Raw genomic sequence first — 25,635 nt, 5'->3', positions numbered from 1 at the left:
TGGCTGACCCTTTGCTGCCAAAATGGTAAGCGTTGGGTTCCTCCATAGCAACCTTCTAAGTGTATTGTGTATGAGTCTACAGCTCCCAGAATGTAATACAATGTAATTTGTTTGCCCTGTTGGGTCCAGGTACTATCCAATGATAATATTTACTCTTCCACTTCAAAGAGTTTTCATTAGAAGTCACGATAAAGAGGTATTGTGAAAAAGAGCCAACTGCCCAGAAAGGGTCCCTGGTTTTGCTGTTGTGTTGTACTCTCCGTTATTTGTTTATGTGACCTCTGAGAGGGAATTGGTGCACTCTTGAACAAAGGACTCAAGGGCTGGTTGTTACCTTGTCTCAAGAGCCGGTTTAACTGAATTATTCATGAAAAGGGAAAGGTGGAACCACTAAAATTAATAGTCAGTTTAACCATGTAAATATATGGTTGATTTCCCTGGAAAGTGGTCCTGTACCAAAATCTTCACAAATCTCAGGCTATGTGATTTGGCAGTGATACCATCTGTGGGTATAGGTGGGAGATTGCTCATGCAGATGTGAGAACTATTGGAATAACTTGAGATTTGGGATTGAATGAGCGTGAAACATAAGCATCAAGGCTTTGTGTCTCTCACACGCTGTTAAATAGGAATTGACGTGTTTTGCAGTCATGTAGAGATTTGTACAGGCTTCTGTTATTTTAATAGTGCCAATCCTGGCCTATCCTAACCTTCCTGAAACATTACTCTCTGTTACTATTTTTGTTTGTGCCGCTCTGTTGTTCACATAGTTTAGCTGATTGTGTTGTACGGGCCAATCTTTGTTCATGTCAGTAGTAAGCTTTACTTCTCTCTTTTCAGCCCCATGCCTATGTTAAGGCTGTGTTTTTCTTTCCCCAAACCTTCCAGTTCTGTGGGAGTCCCACTTAAAGAACCATTTCTATCCAATTTAGGGAGAAGGAAGGAGGCACAAGTAAGGTGACTGTTATGGGTTCTGCCCTATTTGCTGTGCCTGTTAATAGTACTTACAGGCTCAATCCTGTTGAGGCTCTCCAGACTTTGGCACACAGTTCCCTTCTGCAGATGGGTGCTACCTGCCCGTGGCTATTTGCAGAAGCATCCCTTTCATCCTCTCTGGCTTATTTACAGCCGTTAAGAACTTTCTGGGTTTGTGATTTCTGCCTTCAGCGGGCACTGCCCAGCACAGGGAGGCTTTGGGGCTAAGTGATGTAGGATAAAATGTCACATCTAGTGACATTGGCTTCTTTGGGTTGGGTGTGATATGGTGGTCTTGCAAGTTTGTTGTTGCTGGCATCCACTGGCTAGGCTGGTGTCTGCTTAGGGAAAACCAGGGTACTGGTGTGGGCTCTTCTAGCTCAGCCAGGGCCTGTGAGCTGCCTTTGCCGCAGTAATTTACTGGGGTTGCTTTCCGAGGGCAAAATGTACAGAGTCTCTTGCCAGAACGTTGAAAGCTGTTGTGTGTCTGCAGAAAACTTACTTCAGTTTGGATACAGACTGAAGTCTACCATGCTGTGTTAATGTAGCTGGTGTTTTTCAGGGTCCTGTGAGGTCTGCTCTTGGTTGCTGCTGTGGGAAATAGGGTTTCGGGGAATTGATCCTGCCACTGAATTCGGTGGAAGAAGGAGCGGATCACGTTGCTGGTTCTGGGTATTTGCTCAGAACCTGCAGAACATCTTGCAATTCAAGACTATGGTGCCCAGGAGGACACAGCGGACTGGCGATGTTTTAAAATTTAAATATTGCTTTTAAAATGTATTGGTCACTTTCTAGTCAGCCAGATCAAGATGACTTACATGATGACTTTTGGTGATGCTGTTGAAGACAGCCTAGAAATTTCATAGCATTATAAATATGGTCTGTGGCACCTGTGTCATCTTTCTACTGTATTTAGAAATGCATGTAACCCTGGTATTGTGTCTTGCAGAACAAGCAGACTATGAGGGTATCTGAGTTTTTAAGCATACCATGTAGGAGATACTGGAATCTGCAGTAATTTGAGTGTGAACTTGCATTGATGTTTTCTACAGTATGTAATCATGTAAAGGTTTGTGTATATCTACAGAGTTTAACACTATACTTAACTGCTGCACAGACCAGGCTTTATGGATAAAGCTACATTCTCAAGCTCTTCATTTGATACAGAAAAAGCCACACTTAACCTAGAGCAAACAGCTTCTGAGTAGCTCGTTGTTAGTGTTGAGGTGTTAAGCTTTCAGTTTTAAATAGATGTATTCTCTCCTAATAAGGCAACAGGATGAAAACTTCATTTGTTTTTTTTTTTTTTTCTCTTGGGGCACTAAGGTGAGGAATATATAATTATACTTGTGCTAATTTATTTTACCCATTCAAAATGCAAAGTTCCCTTCCAGTTACAAAAAAGTAAAATGCTGAAAGCTTGTAGCTTCTTTTGCCGCCTCTTGTAACGCAGAGGTGACTCTAAGATGTACGGCAGTTATCTGCATACAAGCGGTTGTTTTATGAGAATGAAATCTTTTTGTAACCTTCACGTGAAGCACACCTGTGGGAAATGACTGACATGAGTGATTGTTAGTGTTGCACGTGATGGCTTGTGACTGAAAGGATCTTATGGCATTTGTTGGCCATTGTTTGTGGGGTTTTCGTTACAGTGTCATACACTTGCACGATAAGGATTGTCCCCAAAATTACTAATATTGATTATTTTTTAAAAAAAAGCTTTTTCTTAGCCTGTGTTTTTTAGAAGGGCATCAGACAAAGCTGTAGCATAGAAGTTTGACATCACCCTTATTTATCAGAATTTGCATGATCTGGTTGCCTTGGGTTCAAACCTGTGATATCATCTGGCTTCAATGGAATACTAACCTTGAAGGTATCCAACAACAACAACAAAAAAATCATTATTTAATTGAAGAGTTGCTATATTTAGAGTGTATCATATTATATTGTGTATAAGTAATAAATTGAATGCTGATAAAAACAGTCTTAAGCTGGCAATGATAGATTTGTTAGTATACGATTCTAAAAATCCTGAATACAGCCTCTAAACCAAGAGGTTGTTTGAATGTGTAGGCATGAATATCTGCTTGGGCACATTGCGATCGTGTCAAAGTAAGGATCCTATTTAGAATGTTAGCACTATTCCCCTAACTAAAAACCTTGAGCTTCTAGGTATGAGAATTGGGTAAATTCTGGCTTAGCACAGTGTGTGTGAAACGGGAGAAGGACTTGTGTTCAGGATACAGGTTTATTCTTTTTTCCTTTGGTTTTTTTTTTTTTTTTTTTTTTTTACAGCCTTACTGATATTCTACTTCAGCTTTTGGTTGCATAGTGTTGAATTAGCCATTTCTATTTCATAGGTGTTCAGTAGTCAAAGACTTGACTTATAATTAGTAATAATGAAGAAACCCCTGAAGCTGTTCTAATGAAAAATAGGTTCCTTTTAGCTTGTAGCTACTTTAGAAACATTCCCAGTAGATACAGGACAGTAATGAACCCTTCCTCAAAGCTTAGCAAGTGGCAGAATAATGGAATTTCATTTCCGTCCAGACCTTTAATTTGTGAACAAGCACGGACAGTCTGTATGGTGACTTAATTCACTGTGCAAAAATCTTGGGCACCTAATCATTTCATCCTAACTCACTGTAATGCAGATAGGATTATTGCATTAGAAATGTGATTTTAAATGGCCTGAGGCAGTAATTTGTCAGCATTTGGAAGGATTAACTCCATTAAAGTTAAAGCAACAACAACCATTCTTTTGTATTGCATCACAGGTCACAATACTAAACATTTAGCGTAACTCATGTGCGAATCTTCTTACAATTGTATGTTTCGGGCAAGCTGGGAAACCATAAGCTACTTCAGTTACGCTGGAATTATTGCTGCTTACGGAGGTCCAGAGGAGACAAACGGATATGTCTTCATCTCTGGCAAATTAATATAAACCCTTTTCTAGGAACAGCTGGAAATCTTGCTGCTGCAACCCACAGTGTCAATGTATGAAATGATATCAATATTTCTTTCAAGCTTACAAATGTCTTTGAGGTAAGGATGAAGATACTGTATATTAAAGACAGGGTTTTTTTGGGTAAACTGTCAGAACTGTTAGCTTTGTAGCTTTTTCCAGGGAGTCAAAAAGGTTTGCCGTTACTGAGTGCCCTGGAAATTAGTAATAAGCCTATGATTATAAATACTGAATTCAGACAAAGGTGTTTTTTCCTATCAGAAAATCCTCTCAGAAAAAAAACTTTTAGGAGACCATAGGCAAAGCTGTTGCTTTTGGAGGGGGAGTATAAATGTTTTATCTGAAGTAAATCTCTGGAGAGGAGCAAAATTTTGGTCAAATTGTTTTCTTACAGACACTTGACTGTGCATCTGAAAACATTGACTGTGTATTTCTGAGCACAAGGCTTAGCCTGTAGCTGGCCCCTTTGTGCCAGGCTATTAAGTGACAGAGTTCCTTCAAGGTTCTTTTTACATGCCTTGAACGCTGCACTGATCTCTAAAATCATCTTGTATCTTTAGATAGGGTCATTATTTTCTTGGAAGTAGATGTTGCGACATCAGTAGGTGGCTTGTTATACAAGTGCAGGATTTTGGCATGTGATTTTTTGGATGGGGAGGTGGAAGAAAGGTAGTTTGTGCTGAATTCCCCAGGCAGTGTTAGAAAAAATGTCACACGTTACCAATATGGGCCATTGGTATATAATGGGATTCATGCCTGCATCAGCAAATTATTAGAACGGTGCAGTGCTGTGTACGTAGGGCTGAAAGACATTTGCGGTTTTGCCGTATCAGCAGCACATACCCTTTGACGTCATGTAATTGGGGTGCTTCCAAGCACTGAACTTGCTGCTCATCACCACAATAAACTTGACTGTCATGCTCTACATAATGATGTAGTAGGAACTGCAGCATTTTGTGACATGTGGTCTGCGTGTCAAAAGCATGAGAGATGTTCCAAGTTAAATTGCTAGCTTAGCACCTCAGCGAAGTGTCATGTTGTAGCTTGAGAGGGATGTACGTTAATAAAATGTGATGAATACAAGTGTATAGGCTTCCCCTGTGCCACTGGATAAATAACACCTAGTCTGCCTTATTTGTTGCTGAAGCTGCAGTTCAAGAACTGTCCTTCATTGTAGAAAGGCAGATTGCTCATTTACTTCGAATTAAGTAAGCTGTAGTATGTAACAACATCCTGATAAAGTAGTATCCCAAAAGGGGAAGATTCTAGAAGTGTCTTCCCCAGTCTTTCCCATTATTGGACCAAATTTTAGTTGCATTATGGCACTGATGGAGGTCACAACAATTTAGGTATTGCTCTTCTAGAAAGCAGTGGTAAAGCAACAACTGTAAGCGGTCTGTGGCAGTCAGATATCGGAATGCTGCTTTTCTTTGGAAGTTTCAGCTTGCACATTGGAGAGATGTGTCAATGTTATATTGAACAGTTTCCATTAACGTGGGGTAGTCATTGGAGCAAGGTTGTTTTAGATGATATGACAGTATAGCTTAGTATGTTTCAATGAGAATCTTGGAGCTTTCTCCAAATAAAAGCACAGACCAACGCAAGACCACTAATAGGGAAGGGGAATGTTGACTGCACCGTTCTGAGCTTGGGATGGAGGCTACTCAGAAAAAAACTGGAAGAAATGTCAAATATTGAAAACTCGTTTCCTTATTGTTGTGGTTTTAACCCTAGCCCAAAACTAAAGACCACGTGCTTGCTCACCCTCCCCCTACCCACATTGTTGGGATGGGGGAGAGAATCGGAAGAGTAAAAATGAGACAAATTGTGGGCTGAGATAAGAATGCTTTAATAACTGAATTAAAATTAAATTGTGGTAAATTATAGTGAAAAAAGGAAATAACAAAAAGAGAAATAAACCGCAAGGAAGACAAGTAATCAAAGTGAAAAAACAATTGCTTACTGCCAACAGACCAATGCTCAGGCTGCCCCCAGCAGTGGAAAAAAAGTTAAAAAACCAAACCAGGCAAGTCCACCTAGTTTATATGCTGAGCATATATGGTATGGAATATCCCTTTGGCCAGTTTGGGTCAGCTCTCCTGGCTCTGCCTCCTCGCAGCTTGTGCGCCTGCAGCCTCCTCAGTGCGAGGGTGTGAAAAGCTGAAAAGTCCTTGATCCAACTAAAACAGTGTCTTATCAAAATTATGCTCAATACTGAATCTAAGATGCAGCACTATACCAGCTACTAGGAATAAAATGAACTATGTAATCTAGAACCTGAACACTGGTATAGCGTGAACTATTGCTGGTTACTTATAAAAATGGCAAATAAGTGGGGAGGGGAGAGAGAAGAGGCCAGAATTTGAACCTTGTCAATCTGTTGACTTATGAAATTTGCCCTAATGATGGGATTCTGACTTTAGCAACAGCAGCAGTATTTCATTTAGGCCACAGCTCTGCTTATTGTATACCTCTAATGAGGGAGTACCTGCGTGCGTTTCGAGCAGCAGCCAGACGTGCTGCTCAGACCGTGCCGTGCTAAGGCATACTGGCCCCTTGTGAGTTTCCCAATGTATCTTTTCTTTCTCCTCTCCATATGAAGGTCATAAGATAGCATCCCTGCAGGTCTCCTGTGTGAATACATGCTGGTTGCTCCCTGCCTTAGTTCTTATCAAAATGATAGATAGTTCAAACACTTTCAATAGCCCCACTTTCTAAACTCAAATCCTTTTGATTGAAAGGTCAGGCAGTGACTAGATGTGCTATTACAACAGCAGATGCGAGGACCCAGCCGTCTCTGATGAGAAAGGTACTGATGAGAGCAGCATAATGCATCCAACCGTAGCCTCGGCTGCAACTAGTGCAGAATATAGGGATTACTTTTTAATTACTTTACGAAAGAGAAAATTAAGGAAAATATGATGCTAGCTATACAAAAGAATCAGTTTTTCAAATGGATGTGTTCAATTGCAGCTTGGATTTATTGTTAAGGTATCAGAATACAGTTTATTTTATTTGAAATAATACAGTGTAGGAAGGCTGTTAAAATGTACTTACTGTTCCGGCATTGGTGTACTTAATTTATTTTAATCTTCAACTGTGTTTACTTTTTATTGTGGCTAAGATCTACTATTCTGTTCGATCTGTACTATTAAATCATACAGCCTACTGTTCATTTTGCACTTCTTATAGATTATAAAATATTCTCTGTTTTCTGGGAGGGGAAAAAAAAGACTTCAGTCTGAAGATTCAGACTGGTTTCTTCTTCTCAGCTTTCCTCTGAAACTGTATTCCATAGTAATATTTGTCCAAAAAATCTTTTTTTTTAAAAAAAAATTGCCAGATTGCCAAGGAACTCTTGTTTGAAAGGCTGGAGGAAACTGATGGGGTCTTAAGTTGGGCTTGGTTTACAATTCATGAATACAAGACTTTCCGAGAAGGAACGGGATGCTTCTGGATTCACATAAGTAAATTCTGTGTTGATGTAAGATTTTTGTATTGCATATTTAAACTCGTGTACCTTCCAGCTAAACAAATTAGGGCTGAGTTTGCTCACTTTGTTGCCCTACAAGTAGGAGACCTTAATTTACAGGCCCTGTGATATCTCCTTTGTCAGTGGCCGGTCAGTGATCTTATTCGATGGATTTGGGGGTTTGTGTCAAATGTTTTTAAAAAATTATTTTATTGTAGTAAAAAATACCACAAACCAATGTGAGTGTGGCTCTGGAAAGTGTTCCGCATTTCTTCCTGGTGGCGTATGTCAGAGGAACTGCGTATACTGGAGATAGGATAGCTGCAACCAGTGCAATATGACTGATGGAAAGCATCCATCTATCTTTCACTGGTAATACAGTCTAAGTGTTTTGGCTTCCAGATGACCTTGAAGTAGAACTTCCTGTGTATGTATTTGTTTTTCGCAAATGCGTTTCTGACCTGCAGATTTTCTGTGATCTATTATTAACAAACCTCTAACTTATATTTCACCATGCCCCCTAAATCATGAATACTGTAATATGATCATTTATTTGCACCTGAGTATTCACAACAGTTTCTCTATTCTGTGGGCTTGCACGGGAACAAAATTTTACTCACATGAATGTTTAGGGAACCGCAAATGAAAGGAGACTTTGACATTCAGTACAGTAAATGTTTTCTTTTTCTGAAGAAATAGTGAAAATGCACAGCGGTTTGGGGATTTCAACTTTGTTCAGATCTGTCTGAGCAGAGCTACCTCAGTAGTGGAATTAATTTCCCCCAAATTGTGTGTGTTTCATTCCTTCTTTCTCTCCCACCCTCGTAATTATCTGAAGATAAATAAGGATTCAGGAATACAGTCTCTCAATTTCTGTGGGTCACTGTGTGGTTCTGTTGGAATTCATTTTATCACATGTGTACTTGAAGATATGAGATTATTGCGGTGCTGAAGATGATGGTCACTCTTGACTCCTTTGCTAAAAGTGGGGCAGAAATTCTGTCTTTGTGTGTTTCTGTCCTGGCCTCTCTAAGAGTCACTTGGGCAAACTCCTGTCTTCGGGAAGCCAAGCAAGGACTTAATTATGCTGACATTATTCGGGAGAGTGGACTTCTGCCTTTTAACTGATAGCTTGAATGGTAGTATGCTATTATTTCAATTGGACAGTTTTATTTTTCTGTGCCTCTTAGCTAAATGAACCTCTGACCCACTGAGTGCCAAATGCTGAAAGAATTGCTCGTTTACTCCATCACCTGATAGACTCCAGCAGAAAGCCTAGTGGGCAATAGGCAGTCTTGGCTGTATGCAGGCACTGAACAGCAAGTATAGAAGTCATTACTCTTCATTTCTCTATTAGTTTCACTGCTCGTTTAATAGTGCTGGGCAAAGAAAAACATTAATATCCTATGCAGAAGCCAAATGCACCAAATTGGGAGTTGTGACTGGTATGTTTTCCTCTTTTCTAATGGTATCATTAAAATTTAACAAGTTCTCTAAATCATGTTAGCATTCCCAGGGTTAATATTGCTGAAATTGCTGGCAGCGTTCCCACAGGAAGAGTTAACTTTGGCTGAGGCTGTGCTGCTGGCATTTGTTGCTGGGAGGAAGGTGTTGGGACTGGAGAAGCCCTGGCACCAGAAAGGCACAATGAAGTCTTTGGTGACAGGGGGCATTTCCAATACGCATACATATTCTTTCCTATTCACCTCACCCTTTTCACTCCCTCCCCGTTTTCTCTCCCCACTAGTCCTAAAGCTGTCACTTCAGCTCATACCCATTAGATTTCTAAATGGAAATTCTTGACAATAAGCCTGCATATGTGTGAACCTAGCAGGAAGGCATACAAGTGTGCTGGTTGGTGAGTGTCAGATTTAAGAGATTGTTAGACTGTAGATGGCTTTTACTGGAGGTCAAGAAGGCTAACAAAGTGGGAGATGCAATTAAAATGGTATTTGTTAGAAAGGAATAGCTAGCTGTCTGGGCAGGCTGAACGTGGAGAAATGATGGGTAGCTGGAAGGCCATTAGTAATGGCTTTGTAAGCAGTTCTGCAGCATGGGTGGTAAGCCTAAATCCAGAGCTGCTCTTTTAGCCTGCCTAATAAGACTTATTTTTTTTTGTCCTGTGCGTCAAATCCATTTTTGAATAATGGATTTGACAGAAATTCTGTGGATTTTGGTTTAGACTTAGAAGTGAGAGAAAGAAGTTATGGTAGGTGCAGTGGATAAGAAAAGAAACTGGCTTAAGGCAGTTTTTGGGTACCCTCTTCCACCACCATGAAAACAAGGCTCTGCAAGATTTTTAAGTTCGTGTTTGTGAAGTCATTGATTCGGTGTTCCTGCAAAGAGGCTGTTTGGTAAGGAATATGAGTTGGGACAAGCAGCTCTCGTGGAAATGCCTTCTCATGTTAAATGAACAGTTGGGATCCGATTCTTTTAAGTTCCTGACGAGAGCTCTGATATTAAAAAGAAAAAGAAATATTTTCAGAGTAGCTTTCCCCATTGCAATCCTCTTTCATTGTTAGAGGAATTTGATTACATCTTTCCTTTATCACCATCTTGACTAGTGAACTGTTGGTTGTTTCGCTTCAACATTGTTAACAATTTTTAAAGTTGTAAGGGGTGGGGAGTAGGCACTTGTAGCAGGTTGGCCAGTACGCTTTGGTGTCCTAAAAGACACAAGCTACTATGAGAATAGGAAAGGCCCACTGCAAGGAGAAGTACAGGCCTTTGAGAGGAAGAAGATAGGCCATAGAAACAGAAATGAAATGGGGAATGAAGTGTACCTTGGTTGGTTCAGGTCGCAAAGGAACAGTGCTTCCGTGGGAGAGGTGACATACTGGGGAAATGGGGAGAATTGGGCTATAAACCAGACTTCTTTAAAAGGCTGAGCGCACTGCCAGTGTCTTTAAAGCATTACAGAAATAATTCATATGGAGGCTACGTTTTATTTTGGGTTGTATTTTTTGTTGTTCTTTTAAAAAAGCCGCCCCTATAATTTTTCATCTCTTGATCTTTCTCTCAAAACAGAAACCTGCAAGCAGACAGAATAGAAGGCAGTTAAAATAAAGTTGCCTTTGATTTAATGCACTTAAGTATTTTTCATTATGAAATTAGGTTTTCCAAAGACTAAGGTACTAGTGCATTCTGTGATCTAAGAATGTAACTAGATTTTTTCTTTTATCTAATTTATTTCTTTTGTTTACCAGTCAGGAAGACCCATACATTCTATACTGTCATATTGAGACTTAGTATAAAATAGGGACTCAACATATTGCATTAACAGTTTCTCGCAGCTCAGCAAAAAAGACATATGTTTTAGTGCATCAGTAATATTTATGAATTCATCCTGTCTTCTACTTTCTCTATGACTGTCTCTGAAGGAAATACTGTTTGATTTCTGGATTAATTTGAATTCTTATAGTGCATATAGCTTGTTAATTCTGTCGTATTATAGTGGGCACTCTAAGGGTGAGCTATTAAGTAGTAGTACTTGTTCCCAATGCTTTAAATGCAGAATAGAAAAGACTTAAGGTGGGAGAGGAGAGCTAAAGGTGAAAGCATATACATGAGGGCTGAATGCGCTGGCACTGATGGCTATAAATGAAACACTTTACAGACTGAAGTGCTTTAAATTGCCAGCCTTCTTTGTCAGTCCTAGTTACTTAGTTCTTTCTAGCTTGATCTGCCACTGTCTTGCCTGTTTAATATTCCACTTAGGTATAACAAGAGATGAAATGTCCAAGATTCCTGCATCCTCCAGGAGTCAACTCTACTGATGTGAATGCATGCGTTAGTTGTTTATAAACAACGAGCTAAACAGGGGTATAAAGAGAAGGGGGAGAAAGGGAAGAAAAACTGTTGTGACTTCTCTTAATTTGATGTTCTTTTTATCAGGAAAGGAAATGAATTCTGTCCCTTTCCTACTCCAAACACAGGCACTCTGGATAATAGGAATCGCTTCAATAAGCACACACTGCTAAGGCCCAGATAAGGACTATTTCTGTGCCTGAAATATCAAGGACCAGAGTGTGCTGTGTGGGAAGCTGGTGTGGAATCATGCTGCCGAGGAAGCAGTGTGTAGTAATGCGCATGGGTGACACTGATAAATGGCTCCTCTAAGCAAGCATCTGCAGCAAATTGTCAGACTGAGACTTCCCAGCATACCCTAAACCTCTGCATGAATGAAATCTCTGTTGTGCCTTTATCCACCTCCATATAAAATGAGAGGATAGGATTCATTGCTTCAGTGCAGCTTTTATGAATCTGCTCTGCTTATGTACATATATGTATATGTGTATATACATTTCTTTTTCTGCAGCAATGACTGCAGAACTCCCAGTATCCTCTCTCTGAGTAGCCATACAGCTTTCTGAAAGGGGACAAAATGACTTTCAGGGTAAAGGACAGGCCTTTTACTTCTGGAAGCCTAAAATGAAATGTATTCAACCTATTCAGGTTTTTGGCCAGACATATGTATAACTAAGGTAAGTAATAAGCATGGTTTGCCTTTTGTTGTTTTATTTTGTTGTGGTTATTTTAGTAGAGGTTGAGATGGCTGGGAAAGAAAAGAGAAAGTTCTTGGATTCTTTCTTCTGCTTTTTGAAGAATAATTATTGTCTTCAAAGGGCAGTGAGACAGTCTTCAAATCTATTTTGCACTGAAGTAAAGCCTCTCATCTTTTCCTTATTGCCACTGGACATCACCAGTGAGCGAAAAGAATCGGCATTGCTCTTTGCCTTTCTTCAATGTGTATTTTTTTTAACTTCTTCAAGGCAATTTTCTAGAATAACTTGTTGTCAAAACCGAAACTTTGGTAATTTGAGCTTTGACGGAAAGGTCTCTTGAGATCAGGGCAGAATTTCTGGCCAACCTAGAAAACAAGCCAAGACCACCAATGTTGGATAGTCAGCATATACTCCCAGTATGTAAAGATCCAGATAAGATCCCTGCTGCTCTTAATTCCAGCCAATATACAATAAACCTCAGGGCTCTGAGAAATGAACTCCTGTGGGTTTAGCTGCAAGGATGTAAGATGGTAACCTCTGACTGAGCAGCAAAAAGGTAACACTGATTGTCAGGGCAGAAGGACTTAAAGGCACATATCTTTGCTACTACATATCACTAACAAACACCTTAGCTGATATTTGCCTTCACTGGCAACGTAAATATGGGTAGTTTGGTTAGAGCTGAGGTCCTGTCCCACCACCCTGCTGTGATGTTGATGTCTGGCTGTAGCTGTCTGCTTCACCCTGCTGCTGCAATTCTCTTAAATTGGTGCTTGAGTATGGGAGCCTTCCGTTTCTTGTTATCTTAGCCCTTGCCTTCAGGCTATTTCTGTCTTGCTGGCTTTTTGTAAGAATCTTTAATATTTGTTTCCCTATGATGCGGAATAGGACTGTCCTGGAGTTTCCATAGGAAAAGACTTTTTTTTTTTAATTGCTCAGTGGAAGCGAAGGATGGTCCTAGAAATGTACAGGTCAAGTGGTTTGTAACACTCATGTAACTCACAGGACTTCACACAGTTGCAATTACTCACATCATTGTGCCCATTACTGGAGTACGTGTGTAGATCTTATCTCAGTAAAATGTCTACTTCTGTTTTTACAGCTGAGAGGAGATAGAGCAACTTGGTGAACTAATTAGCTTGTGTTTTTGACTAATGGGCGTTTTGCTTTCTTGCTAATGTTGCCCATCTCATTCTGCAGCAGCTCTTGTGTGCTGGCTCAGCATTGGCTTTTCTGACTCTGTATAGAGAAGAAGAGGGGAGTGTGGTTTGCATTTCAAAGCCGTCAGCCTTAAAGGGATTGGAATACGGCAGTTGAATATAGGGTAACTAATTATTCAGTTATGACAAGGTCTTTTAGAAGGACCTTGACTTCTGATTCTTCTGATTGGTACCAGAAGCTGGCTGTTAGTTTAACCAAAAAAAAAAAAAAAAGGAATAAATTGATAATGTGGCTGAGTGTTTTTCTTTGTGATATTTCAAGACAAGTGTTTACTAATTCTTTTTTTTCCTCCTACCTTGGACAGTTCATATCTATGAATAATTTAATTGTCCTTGGCTGTCTGCTGTTGTGAATGTCGTGCTGTTAGGCATTCTGTATTCATGTGGTATTTGTTAATGTTTGGTTTGTATTCTGTCTGCCTCTCTGCCTTTCCAGAGATCAAATGGATGATGCAAAGCTTGACAACATATAAATGCTATTAAACTGAATCTGAAGGAATAGAAAGGGGGCCTTTGTCATTTCATTAGTTAGAACATTAATTGGAATAGATTGTTCAGTGGTTTTCTTGCCAGTGGAGAAGGAGATGTTTATGAAAACATTTTTCTACTTTTCAAGAAGCTTCTTAAGAATATGCCTAGAATTTATAAGTAACAATTTGTATGGCTTGCACAGTATCCCAAATGTGTTCCCTTTCTGTGTCCTGTCTCTAGACATTATTCATTGCTGTCATTATTCACAAGTTTTAAACTGCAGAAATACCATTTTTCAGATTTTAATTCTCTTCTTCACTGAAGTTTGTATTGCTTTGACTACTCTTATCATGACACTTTTCAAGCAAAGAAAAGCATCTGTAACTTTTTTTGATTGTATCCTTTCTGATCCAAACATGAGCATCATTATTAGTATTCCAAACATTTGTTTAGGTCTTGTCTGTAATCCTCATGAGCCTCAGATTGAGACCTTGAGAACAGTAGGCGAAAAACACACTGAAAACTGTTTGCAGTTTTGTTGGGTGTGTGAGGAACCAGTATAATGCTTTACTGCAATTCTACAGAGTCATCTCGGGTATGAATATCCCTTCTGAGAAAGCTTTATACTTCAGAAAAGAACATGCTGAAACCTAGAAATAATGGCATTTGCTATCATGGGTAAATTACTTAATGCCTACTTTCCTGCTGGCTCTTACCTGCATAGTAGCATTTAAACTAACATTGAAAAGTTCTCAGCATCCACAATTAAAGAGTGTTTGAGCGTTTGCTACTGCTCTAGCACCCTCCACTTTTGTAGATATTTTAGCCAAATACCTGTAAGTCTCTCAGTTGCTGTTGATCTTCATGTGTTCTGTTGTCTACCAGAGCCTGCTACGTGTTACTAGGCTTCACAATACTGTTGCATAGCCCTGTAAGCAGCAGAGGGTCTTTTGAAGTGCTTCTGATGCGCTGTGCACCTAATGCAGAGGAGAGTAACTTTCTGTAAAGCTGACCTCTATTGTTACACTGCAGGCAGGAGCTTGCTTTGCTTGGCCAAGACCTTGAGGGTCCAGTCCTGTAGCTCTTATTGCCAGATGTCAGCCAAGTGTCTGTGAGTTCTGAGGCTGGGGATCAGTTCTGTGGTAGCTCTCGAGGTAGGCATGTTTGGAGGCACCACTCTCAATTTGTGCAGCACTGGATGTGCTGCCTCTTTGTCTGTGGAATGGCTTGTTAGGCTGCTTTTAATTTGAACCATCTGTGGCAACCTGCTTGCTCTGTTATAATACGGTTTTTATGTCAGACCTCCAGCAGCACGCTGTGAGTGAGCTGGAGAACAGCGTGAGCATTAAGGTAGAAAATTCACTGGAAACATATTGCAGTTCATGTACGTTTAACTGTAAAATAATTAAATTCATTGTAAACTCTACATCCTGCGCCAGACTCCATCTTTGTTTTTATTCTGGCAACTGTAGTGACTCTGGTGAAATTATAGGGTGTAAAACAAGACTGAGATGTATCTGTAGGTGTTCCAGTGTTTGTTAGAGGGTTCCCTTGTGTTGTGTGAAGCGATATTGGAGTTTGTGCTTCTCTTCACCATTGTCTATTGAAGGATCCTGTCAGGCAGTCTGAAACTTGTTCGAGCACTCAAAACATAGAGTTGCTAATTGGTGACAGCCCTGTGCTTTCTTTATGTACTGCTGTTTCACTTTGGGAACTGACAAACACAGTGTACTTCTTTCCTTTAAAAAAACCTCCGATGTAGTCTTAACCTCTCTACTCCATTTTCTGCTCTCTTGATAATTTTCTTTTCCTTAACTAATGACTCACCTGGATAGGATTGCTGCTGGCTCTGTGATTATAGCAATTAACTCTAACCCTAAGGAAAGGGCTTGCTGTGTTGCCTGGCAGCCAGGGTTTACAGAAGCTCCTAAAACAGAATGGATCAGACTTCACTTTTCCTTCATTTTAATCTTGTTATTGATTAGCAAGGAAAGCAACTTACTGTAAAAAAAATCTTGTCAGTTTTCGTGTTGGCAAAGGTATTCCAAAATCTGTTGCCTTGTTTCAGAGTTGCTGTATTCCTTACAGCTTCTAGCAAACAGCAAAGGCTTTGGTGGTTCTGTGAACAACAAGACTTCTTAAGCCTAACATAAGAATTGAAAACTACAACTGCGATCACTGTCGTCATAATTTTTGATTCTGTGTGTTAGACTTAATTTTATAGTGGTGTTTTACCAAGCCTTAGTATTGTCATTTGTTTGGTGGTAGAGAATAATGAAAATACAGTTTTAAGTGAAGTTAGGGCCTTGGGACTATGTTATAACAAGCTTGCTTACACATTAATAACTAGAAGCAGATGTGTAAGCAAGTGTTTTGAACATTGAACAAAATGGGAGCGAGCAGTGCGTATATGGGGGTGTCAAAGCGGGCCTCACTCTGGGTACCAGGTGCTATCAAAGAGCACCTCTCAACTAACATCCGAGGTGATAATGTGAACAAGCTGTCTGAATTGGGGCAACACAGCACAATTAAATCTTTATAGGGCTAACTGCAACCTGCTGGATTGGCTGCATGAGAGGGAAGGTAGATCTGCCTACAAAAAAGCACAGGGCTAATAAAGCTACAATTTGTTTTTGTACCACCATTGCCCCTTTTAATCATTCTTTTACCAAATGTCAGCACAGATGGAAAATTCAAACCAAGCTCACTAATCTAGCCCTGTGGAAATGGAAAGGTATAGAATAGACCAGTGCAACTCTCCTGGGCTGGAGTGCTGCCAGGCTTTAGGTTAGAAAGGACTCCTGGAAGTCCAGCTTCCTTTTCAAAGCAGGGTGAACTTGAGTGTTAGATCTGCTTGTTATGGGATTTGTGCAGTGAAATTAGGAGCATCTCCAAGTGCACATTTCTGCTGCTTTTTCTGCCAGCAGTTACTTGTCTAACCTCATGGTGAACTTTCGGGAAGCCAACCTGGCAAAACCACCCCCCTCCCCAAATGCCTCGTCCTAGAAAAAGGGATATCAATGCATGAAATGTTATTCAGTAAATCAGACCTTGCTTTTCACCTATGTTCTTCTTCAGTCTGGAGGTATCTGTGTTTTCCAGAGCCAAATATCTACACCCAGCTGAATGATTAAGATGTGAACTACTCATCTGACATCAGAATATTTGTAAACACTATGACTACATATAGCCACAGGCAAATGATTTCCCCCTCCCCCAGTTTGGCTGCATGATGAAAAAATGTGCTCATAACTAGAAGGAAAAATAAGCCAGCCCTTACAGATACGATAGCATTAGTTATTACACGTCTGTTAGCATTCCCCCTATTTTTTTGGGTAGGTAGTAGAATATGGGCAGAGATGCCAATTTCATTAACAGAATGCCAACCCTTTGAATTGATCTGAAGGCAGTGAATTTAGTATGAGAATGCAAGCAGAGAGGCAAATATAGTATTGACAGTAGTAACAGTCTAAATATGTTTTGTGCATTACCTATGTGTGGCCACAAGTGACTACTTGCGGTGACAAATAGCGGATTAAATAGCATCAAATTGAAGAAGGCCTGTAAGAAGGGGAAAGGTGCTTGAAAACATCTTATAGACCCATCTGTGTTGCCCCTGTGCAGACTCTGAAAAGATGTATTTTAGCCCTGCTGGGTCTTACCTGTTTGTGCTGAGCTGTCCTGGTGTCTGTCTCCGTAACAGTTTGTTCAATGCAGAAAGCTCCTTTTTCGGAGCTGTATAACATGGGGATCTTTCACCTTGAGCTGTTTTTCCTAAGTGGTAGAACAGTCCACTGCAGGGCTCGCTGCCTTAGGGAGAGAGTGCAGCACCAAGTGTGTAGGGCTGCTCTTGGTTCTGTGCTTCTGGTCAGCACAGTCAGCTGTTCAGCTTCTCGGAGGTGCCTTAGGCATTCAGTAATCTTCTTCGCCCCTGCCATGCTGTACCTATGAGCAAAAAGGAATTTCCATCTAGTGAATCAAATGCTGCATTTGCATTGCAACAGAACAAATTCATGTTTGATGGAGTGATTGCAATTGCAACAGATATTCGCCATAATTTCTTAATCTACAGTCACTGAAAGTTTCCGCCTTATCCCTCTGGTGTTCAGCAAGGCTAAAATCTGTGAAGTCTGAATAGCTAACTGGAAAGTATCAATGGCTTAGGAATTTATGTTCAAACTATGGATGGATATCTATTGTGAAATTCGGACTTTCACTAAAGCACTGAGATTTACTTAACCCGTCTGCATTTTAATTATAGGGGGATTACTAAAGAAACATGTCCTGGTAGTACCAGATTCTCCCTGTGTTGTGAGTTTGTGGGATACCACAGCACTTCTCAAAATTATATCCTGGGCACTTTACTGTGCTTCAAGACTTAATTTGGTTATAGCTCTTCAGTAGCCACAGACCTTAAGCTGATCTTGTGGTCCCATAGGCTATGATTTCTCTACTGAAGCTCATGGTGTTCTATTGATAATGAAAGTGGATGGGAAGTAAAATTGGATTTCCATCTTTTTGTGACTGTTGTGCTGCTAATTCACTCTTTCATTCAGCTCTTGTGGGGGGAAAAAAGAACTAATTGCAAGTTCCCTGGCTGTGACTGCTGATCATACTTTGGGGTTTAATATAACTACTACAGGGCTGCTTCTAACTGCTATAGGTATTTCAACCATTTCAAAGGGTCCTAGGAGTAGAGTAAACATCGCTGTATTTCTCTTGCATTATCCACTGCCCTTTTGTTCACACTTCTGCCTCATATGCTCAGTGACTGTGTCTCAGTCCTTTTTTTGAATTATACCTGTTTTGGCTAGTTTACAAAAAAAAAAGTTGGTTTTTTTTTTGCGTAAGATAGTTGGTAAAAATACACTGATATGTCTAATTGTTGAATTTTAAAGAGGTAGTGGGACTAGTCTCAGACCTTGTTGCCAGACACCAAGCAAGTGTGCTTTTGAATTTGTGATTCTGAGCTTGCTCTGCCTCTGTCCATTCCAAGGAGGAGCAAATCTGAAAGCTTACTTATACCAGTTACCTCTTGGGCCAAAATATGGGCTGGCAAGGTAGAAATGAATCCCGACAATCGCTTTCCCTCTCAGAGTGGAGATGGAGGTGCCTGCAGTGGTGGGAGCACTGATGTGGTAGGGGGATATGGGTACTAGATGCCAATTTCCTTCATGGGCAAATCCCCTAGAGGCTGCTCACCGGGATGTGGTGGCAGAATTGACTAGTGGCACTCTGGTTCCTCAGAAGGCTGCTGTGCTGCACTGTGGGAGCTTGCTAGGCATGAATGATGGGTAGAGAAAAGGACAAGGAAGAGACAGAAAGGAAATCTCAGTTTTGTTTTATGGCTGTCAGTTTCTAGTGCTCTCTGAGAGCTGCCCGCTTCTATCAATGAAAATCATACGGAGTAGTAACTTTTCCATGTTCAGACAGTTTAATTATTCAAAATACGTTAAGAATTTTTAATATCTGGACTTAGTTCTAGTAATAAATACCTTAGTTCACTTTTGAAAATGCCTTCAAATAATTCATAAGTATTAATGAATTTATCCTCTAGCCTTTTGTCTCCCCTGGGGTATATATGACTAGAGATCAAAGGTATGGAGGAGTGAAATGACTTGTCACAGTCACTAGTAGCCTTATAGTTTGATTTCCAGAACCTGTATTTTAATGACTAAAAGTAATGAGGCACAGTGAATAGTTGCCAATCTTCTGTATGGAAGCTGGAATTCTTGCAGTAGCACAGACAAATCATATGGCCTTGAACAAACTGTGCTACCTACAAGTTATTTTTACCTTTGTTTCTTTGTCCCAATTCCTTTCTCCCTCTGCTAAGACTATAAATTCTCATTGGGGAAAAAACTCTTTGTACAGCACATGGTGTAGAGGGGCTTGAATTTCTTTTTTTGTATAGGTTTGTTTATTTTTTTTTTACTGTGGCCTCTTAAGTGCTACCAAGTTATGAAGCATAAAACAATAAATGTGGAAACAGTTTTTACAGTGTCACGTTCTTTCAGATTTTACGTTTTTAATGTATTTTTGCATTGTTGCTTTAACTCTGTGGATGTCCTTAGTGTTCTAGGTTGCCATAAAGCAATCTACATACCTGCATTAAAAATGACTTTGTCCAGACTAGTTTCTGCTGTTTTAAAAATGAAATACTCAAATAGCAGTCTCTTCCATCCTCTCACTTACCTTCCTCTTATTTTGGAATACAGATTCTGTACTGCTAGTCCTGCTCTGTTTGTTTCTTCTTCTTTTTTTTACACTGCATAGAAATACACTAGCAAATTTAAATTAACCTTAACTATAATTTACTGCTGGACCAGGACAAACTCCAGCCTACTGTAACATTTAAAGAGGTGTGTGTTAATGTCGCAAACACATTCTCTCTAAAGGCTGTAGTTTTAGGCAGCCTGGTTGCCTGTGTAATGCTTACTGACACTCAACCTTGTCTTCTAATTGTAGCAGGGGAAAATACAACCCTTGTCAGAGTCAGTGGTGGGTCAGTGGAGAACAAAGGCAGTAATCAATCCAATGCCTAATTAAAGGCACTGGTGCCAGGAAATGATAGGGAATTCAACAGCCTGACACTCAAACTTCTCTAATTGGACTAGTGTTCTTTATAACTGCCCTGTGCCCTGCTCCATATTGCCCCAGCTGTGATAGCTGTATCTCACTGTGTTTAGTGTTTTGCTGTGCCCTTGGTTTCAAGGCAGAGGTGGGTAGAGGGATCCATTAGCAGCGAGTGCTGAAGCTTTATACTCTTTGACTTTGCTTTTTAAGAAACAGAAAAAATGTTCACTTACTGAATAATAGTTACAAACAAGATGATGGTCTTTCACAAAAAGAGAGAGTGTGGCTAAGAGAGGAGAGCACTGTGAGGCTGCTCCTGTTCTCACATCCTTCAAATGAGAGAGTGAAAAAAATGAAATAGTGCTTTTGGATGGAGAGGAGGACTGCTTCATTAACAGTTTCATTTAAAGTGCTGTAGTTACTACTTCTTCATGAGATTAAAAGGAACTCCCTCTAAATAACTTCAGGCCAGAAGAGGAGCTGAAACTGCAAGTATTTTTGACCAAGAAACAAAATTGCTTTTCGTATCAGGTAACTGTATGATAGTGTACCAGTTGCCACAGGAATCTGAAAAAATTCCTGCAAACCTGTTAGGAGCTCTCTGTAAGTACAATAAATATCCGTTAGCTTGAGCTGTGCAATCTGTTCTAGTTAAATAACTAGCTCTGTCATTTCTGTGGGAAAGGATCCTGCAGAGCCTCTTAAATGAGGAAGAGAAATCCTAGTGGAGTCTTCAGTAGCTTTGCAGAAAAATGTGTTTTGAGCATCAAACTAATTTGTTGTACTTCTGTGGAAATTTCCCCTCCCACACTTGATATTTTATTGGAGTTTTCAGTACAATAGTGAACATTTGATTATGAATTTTTGCAGCTGTATTGCTTTTGTCATTCCCTTCTCAGATATATAGTTGACATGTCATAGTACGAGGTAGTCAACCGTAAGCCATGTCATAGACCTCGATGGAATGTTGCCCATGTAACACATTTTTGAAGGGCTCGTTCATTATTGTGTGCCTGGTGGTGGGGTGGTGAGACCGAACCCTCCCTGCGTGCCAGCTGCTCCTGCGTGCCAATACTGCTCCTCAGTATTGGTGAAACATATTCCCATTTAATTTGCTTAGCAGTGTGAAAGCCATGCATAGTGAAGGCAGAGATGTTTCCCTGTAAACAGAATGAGGTGAGATATTTTTGTTTTCTTTTCAGAGATTGCAGGAATAACCATATCTGTCCGGTTACTCACTGGCAGAGTTAAGTGAGCTACCCCTACAATTCTTCAGTGTTTTTTAGCTGAGTTAGGTGTCATTGAGTAAAGGGATTGTTCATTGTGCAGTGGAAAGACCATTATAGAACCGTATTTAAAATACAGAGCAATGCGAGCTACCGTATTTGTGTTAATAGTGTTTTTTTCATCCCAGAGCCATATAAGTGTTTCAACAAGAATTTAGTTTTGTATTAGGTGAAACAGATCTGAAGGAACTAGATAGCTTCTGGAAACAAATGAAGCTAAGTCTCTAGAATTTTTTGCCATGCCCACCACACCTGACTACAAAATGAGCTCTGTAGATGAAAGGGCACTGAAGGAAGTACTGAAAAACTATTTTTTTTTTTTTTGGTAACAGCTGGTGTTTTTGACACTTCTAAACACTTTTAAATTATGGAAGTCTTAAAGCATAAAGCAATTATTACCCATACCAACAAATTTGAGCAGAGTTGTTTTCTAGTACCTAATCACAATAATGAAAGTTAATCGAAGTTTGAACTTCAAAGCATTTGCAAAATAACTAATAAACACAACTAATGAGTGGGCTTTCTGTATATATTAGAAGCAGTCTTTCTTTGTCTTTTACTTTAGAAACTTGGAAATATCTGGGTTGCCTATTATAAGAGGTGTGGAAAACTCTCCACAGACTTGCCTGTCTCCCTCCTAAGCTGCCCAGCTTCCTGCAAATTATGTACCTTGCAGGGAAACATTGTTAATTCCAGTGGACTGGCCTGTGGCAGGGTCCAAATCTGTTTATAATCTTTCAGCACTTTGGTATTGCTTATATCCATAATAAGAAGGATCAGAGGCGTGCAGAGGAGGAGGAATGGAGCCACATTTCGGTGTGATAAGAACTGTGGAAAAAAAAGTACAGCAACTGCTTCCTCTTGCACCTCTGCTGTTTAACTCAATCTAGTGGTATAGGAGTTTTAACATTTTTCACAAGTGAAAGATTTGAATGAACGGATCTAACTAACCAGCCAGTTCAAACGTTTGCAGGACCAGAGCTGTAATCATATACACTGACTATTGACTATTTACTTAGACAGTCAGATCTTTTTAACTAAAGAATAAAGAATTTGAGGGAAGGGCAATGTAATTACAAAAATGTATTGAAATTGTAATGTATTCCGTGTTGTCAAAGACTGATGCGTCATTGTTTATTTTCTTAGACTGATGTGTTTATTAGTGTCTTTTTGTGTGCTCTAATAGGTTGCCACGTGCAGGGAGTTAATAGCATATCTGTGCTGCCAGCATGATATTTAGCTACAGATCTAGCTGAGTAGCAAGTCTCTTTGAGCAGAGGACCAGCTAAATTCAGGACTCTTTCTATCAGGTTGATACTATAACTCTGCTTCTATCTGACAAGATAAGTTCTCCCAGTCTCATTCGATTTTTCTTTAGTGCAGCGTCTAGCAGATGGATTTGAATCACAAGGTTGGCTGATGTACCATGTAGAAAGCAGCACAAGATACATGTCTGTTTCAGCTCTCCTAAACTTGGTGCAGAGAATAATGTTGACTGCAGGAACAGAGCATTAAGTAGTTTTTTGGATAGACTTTAGAGGGTTTGTCAACTGGAGAACTATCTCTGGCTTTTGAGTGGATAGCATATTACTTCAATCACAGTGAGTTTCTCTGATGTAGTGGTCCAAAGGCCTACATATAATGATTACTGCTTGTTATTACTTATAATCTTTCAGTGTGAATTAAATCAGAAAGCCTTCTTATGGAGTGATTTATCACCAGCAATCTGCATCTGAGTCATGCATGATATTTGATATCTACTATTGTTTTGTGACATTAGGAAGACCTGCTCTTGCAAAGAGACTATATTGCTTTCTGCTGTTGCAGAGAGTCACCAGTTGCACTTCAGATTACACTTTGACTATTTAAGTTAATAAAAGATTGAGTTGTAACTGAATTTTCCATGGGCTAATGGCTGTTTCCCCCCCTTTCCAGCTCTGAATGAAAGTGGGCGAGTGAGAAGTTTTCAGTGGCAGAATGTGTCGGGTGTAATGCACAGCACAGGACTGAAGCCTGTGCGTGCCAGGTCTTGACCTCATGCTAGACTTACAAATTTGAATGGCATTCATGCCGGGCTATTGACTTATGCGTACCTTCTCCTGAAATATTCTCTTTGAACCGGCATAACTGACAAAACTGGCATCCTCTTTCCCATGTGTATTCATATTTCCACTACATGCATCCTCTATCCATTGCTGAGGTTTCAAGCTCATCTGATTCCAATAATATGTTTCTCCTTTCAGTTGTGTTTGCCATTAAAATCAGTATTTGCTGACATCTACCCAGCATTCAAAGCTGAAGTTCATTGGTGTGAACTATGAACACTTGCTGACTGTCAGATACAGAAAGCCATTAATTAAAGGCAAAGGACAGACTCCTTAATGATGATGTTTTCTTTTCAAGGCCAAGCTTAATGTTTTCTAGTGTGTTACGTGAGATTATGCAGTATTTGTATTAGGGCAGGTTAGGAGTAGAAAAAATACAGCCCATTGAAATCATCTACAAAATTTGTACACAATGTCACGTTCTTTCTTGCTTCATTAGTACTGGTTGAGTTGTTTCCTGCTTTATTTTACCTTTTCCCACCTCTCAGACTACATCGTGTTGGCTGTTCTATTTCGTTGTTTACATCTCATGCAAAATGCTAAGTATCTGTGGAAAGCGTGGTCCTGTTATGGTGTGCACTGTGTACACAAAAGAAAAGGACTGCTCTCTGCTCTTAAATAACATTTAAATCATGCAGAAAATTTAAGTGTGTCACTCTGAGAACTTACTCTCTTGCTTGTGACATGGGAGTACTGATTAATAATGTTACATCAATGGTCATCCACCTGGACAGCCTTCTAGCCTGAAAGATTAGGGTTACATTTATATTACTTCTAAATGCTGTGTAGCCCCAGAAAAGAGGTCATGAAACCCAGGATATGGTGTCTCCGTATGTTTCTGGAGTATGCGAGAAGACCTCTAGTAAGATTTTAGGTTTCAGTCCTTGAGATGGAGATGCAAGTTTCACTGACCTGCCATGTAACTATGCAAATACCAATGCCCAAGTTTCACTGTCTGAAGTACTACAAGCGAAAGACCCATTTATTCAACAGCCTCAGGCAACTTTAATACTGTTATGTTTTCTACAGAAATCTTCAGGTGAAAGATGATGTGTATTTTCAGCATGCTGTGGTTAAACAGTTTTGTCACTCTAGCATCATCACAATTGTAATAGCGTAAATGGATTTGGTGATTAAGTCACTGAATAATTTGACATGGTAATAAAAAAAATCAATTATAAGTTGCAAACTGTAAACACAGCTGTTTGTTCTGAAAATGCCATTTATGCTCTTGTAAACCTTCCCCTGAAGTTTCCTGAAATTTCAGTGAAAGAAAATATTTCCTCAAACGCCTCCACTTCTTTTTCTCTTCCTCTGGGCAACTGCTTTTATGACCATAGGAAAATTTTACCCTAGAAGGGTAGTTTGCCACCTGGATCATTAGAACACACTTAGGACACTTCTGCCCAAAGGCAAAATGAGGTAACATTGGTAAATAGCCTATAATTCTAGGCCTTATATTTCACCTTCCCTTGTGCTTGGTGCTCTCCTTTGTGGACACAGATGGGGAGAAGCCTTTGGACTGAGAAAGTGGTGAAATGATCTCATGGGTTGTTACCCTTATGGATTACCTAAAAGTGGCAACGCTATCAAACCTTGGTTTGTATTGTGACAGCCTCTTTATGGGGATTGTTCTTCAGTAAATAGTCAATGTGTATAGTTTATAGCTGTGACCCTGCAAGCGCTTGAACTGGCAGGCTGATTCTGCGCCAATGTGTCTGCAAAAGTCAGTAATGGTTCCTGGGTATTGGTAAGTGGTTCACATGCTGAAAGCACGACTGCCAGCCTGGCATGCCATCAAGCACTCACCTGGCCCTTTGCCTTTCTTGCTGCAGTGCTTGGAGCTTACACAATTAGCATAGCACGCTTCTCTTGTAGCACTTGGACCATTCTTGCTGCTTTGGGCTGTGTATAAGGTCTAGGCTTCCCCATGAAGTACTGGGGCACTGGGCTGTGTCCATACATACGCCAACTCGGTACCATTTGTTCAGAGGTAATATGGCGTTGTGGCCTCTGTTTTGTCATTTGGTTTGCCAGGAAGGTACGTGGCATATGTG

At 40.0% G+C, this 25,635-nt stretch overlaps 1 protein-coding gene across 1 annotated transcript in view; it reads left to right on the top strand.

The window, feature by feature from the left end:
• KIF26B (kinesin family member 26B) overlaps nt 1–25,635 on the top strand; it is a 288,623-nt gene that overhangs the window by 1,794 nt on the left and 261,194 nt on the right. The window lies entirely within an intron of this gene.

Source organism: Cuculus canorus, chromosome 3 (genome assembly GCF_017976375.1).
Source record: "Cuculus canorus isolate bCucCan1 chromosome 3, bCucCan1.pri, whole genome shotgun sequence".
NCBI classification, from domain to species: domain Eukaryota; kingdom Metazoa; phylum Chordata; class Aves; order Cuculiformes; family Cuculidae; genus Cuculus; species Cuculus canorus.
The sequence above is the reverse complement of the archived record's forward strand: the minus strand, read 5'-3'. Positions and strand labels throughout refer to the sequence as shown.